Below are 3,038 nucleotides of genomic sequence, written 5' to 3'. Positions count from 1 at the left end.
GGGGGGGTTGTATCGGACAGGTTGGGTCGGGTTCGGGTGGGAAAATCAAAATCCCGATTTGATTTTGGATATGGATATCAAGCCTCAATTTTTGGATTTTGGATTTCGAGTTGCCTCGGGTTCCGGTTTAATTATAATGCAATATATATATATATATATATATATATCCAGTCGATTTTGATGATGAATTCAATCGGTTTAGAGGATTGATAAATCTATAGTATGCTTATAAATTAGAAAAACACGACCGACTAAGATTTTTAGAATTTTCAAAAGATAATTAGATAAATAAGTATATTTATATAGTATTTAAAATATATATGTATATATTTTCAGGTTTTTGGACGGTTCGGGTGGCCAAAAATCAAACCCAAACCCGGACCAAAATTTCCCCCCAAAAAGTCAGTTTTCGGATTTTGGGACATTCGGGTTTTACATAAATACCTTATTTTCGGTTCGGATTTCGGGTAATTCGGGTTTTGTGCACCCCTAGTTTATAATCTACTAGTTGTGTACTCGCGCAATGCGGCGGGAGCCATGAATTTTAACGATTTTGAAATTCCACTGGTTTTATAAGATAAGATTTAACGATGATATAGGTTACACTTGGTCCTTACATATTAATACAATTTGAATAAATAAGAGTTATGGTTCCAATTACAGACTATCGATGAAAAAAATTGTATGACAGTTTAAAATCCAATATATTTAAAATCCAACATATTTAAACGACTCCACAAATGTGTTCGATTACACCAAGAACAAAAACCAAGAAACTTGAGTTTTAAGATAAATACTCAAAACCAATAAAGAAAACTACAAATTTGACAGATCATAAGTCATGAAAAGACAAAAAAAKRTGGGTTTTAGAATRAAATTTCAACTGCTTACCCTATTTCTTATCCAAAAACTCAGATTAAGGTTGAATTAATACATGTATATATATATTTCAAAAAAACCCAAGAACATATTAATTCAGAACATATTATACAGTGCAATTTGAACAGTCTAACTCAAAAACTATTCAATATTGGACTCATTTCGAAGGTATTAACGAGACGATTATAATGGTGTAACTTGTTAAAATAAAAATGTATTTTTTAAAAATGTTTTAATTGATATACGATTATGTATGTTAATTTGATAAAATTTAAAATGAAACATTTAAAAGTAAAGAACGTAAAGTAATTAATTAACTAATTATAGGGATATAAAAGGTAAATTTAAAATTATAATTTTAAAAAAAATCGGTTGAATGTAAGAGGGTGAGTGTATGTTAGGAGAGAAATGGGTGAAAGAGTGAAAAGGGTATATTGGTCATTTAGTATTTTAAGACTTTAAGACTTTTGCTAAATTTGATTAATAAGATAGTATAGATTATTATTTTCATCTTTATGATTTATAGTTTATTATTGTTTACATGTTAACCATACAAGAACAAGAACTGCAATTTCAAAACTAGAAGGGATGAGAGTTGTAATTTTAACAAATCATAGGGACTAAAAACATAATTTACTCATAATTAAGCATCAACGATACCCGAATATGTTTAAAAGTAACATCACGATTTTGAAAAACGTCACATTTTTCAAGTGTTCGAGATGTGTTCTCTCCTACACTTTATTAACTGATACGACATTGGACAATATATTAAATTATTCAAGAATATATACCAATACTTCATGTTACTCAAGATTCAACTCAATCATACCGTTGTTTTATCTAGATGTCAATGTCTTATTCGTTAAGTTATGTTTGTGCTTTCTCACGAAATAAAATTCTTCAATTTTTATTGTTAGGAATCGACACGATGGAATATTGTTCGGGAATTTTCAAAATACTGTACAAATGAGACCTGTGGGTAAGGGTATTCGCAGTTTGATCTGCACAGTTTAAGCCATTTTTAGCAGATCAAATCACAAGTCTATATTCCTGGATAATTAATACCAAAAACAAACTTTTCTTGACACCATATTGCCATAGTTTGTGTTGCTATAATAATATTTTTTTTGAAGTATATAATATTTATGTACGGCAAATGCAACAAATAAACTCACACACACTTCTATAAAAACACACTTCGGGGTTGTTCGTTTAACTCTTAATAGTTCTATTAAGTGGCAGCATTTGGAACGTTAAGATGTGAATCTTGTTTGACAAAAAACAAATCTGCCTCTTAATGGTTTTAAAACCATCTGAATGATTTTGTATTTAGGGTCTCCCTTAACCAATCAGCACCTTAATTTCATTGGAAACAATTACCAAACAATTATATTTCATTTTGCACTATATCATGAGAGACTCTTAATCATTCCGTACCAAACCATTCAACAACTGCCAAACAGCCCCTTCTTATTTTCTTACCACTTTAGCCATTAGTTTTTAGAACCCCTATTGACTGTTTATGCGTCATCAGCCTAATGGATAAGAAGACGAATATGACTGCAAAATACGAAGTTTACCCAATCTAACGAGTGTGTTTAATTGGTTGTACTTTGAAAAACTTGAAAGTCTTAACTTAAATCATGGGTTTTCGAAAAATATATCTGTTATGTGAATCAGTAAAAATACGACAATAAAAACGTAATACATCTGTATTAAAAAGTCGAGATATATATATGGAATGTATGTTGGACTTTGAAAAGTTGGAATCTAAACACTTGGTTATGGAGAGCCAATGATGATTAAGTTAATCAAATTGTCTCTTTACACCAATCAAAAACAAGCATGTGTATATTCTCTGTTTTAAAAAAGACACTGATCCCAGTAATTATCGATTATAAATAGACGTTAGCCACAGTTATACTGGTATCCATAAACAAAGTCTTTCTCTCTTTGTAACTGAACATCAGACGTCAGTGTTATCCAAAAAACGACTATTTAACCATGTTTTGAAGGGTATCGAAGAGGAAAACAGATGCCGCTTGCATCAATACTGTCCCATGTCGATCAGGTGTTAAAAGTGTGAGCTTTTTATCAGTTTTAAGTTGTTGGTTGTTGATAACTTACAACTGTGGTTTCAAATTGATTTTATAAGT

This window comes from Cynara cardunculus (assembly GCF_001531365.2).
Source record: "Cynara cardunculus var. scolymus isolate 2C chromosome LG 8, CcrdV1, whole genome shotgun sequence".
Classification (NCBI taxonomy): Eukaryota; Viridiplantae; Streptophyta; class Magnoliopsida; order Asterales; family Asteraceae; genus Cynara; species Cynara cardunculus.
The sequence above is the reverse complement of the archived record's forward strand: the minus strand, read 5'-3'. Positions refer to the sequence as shown.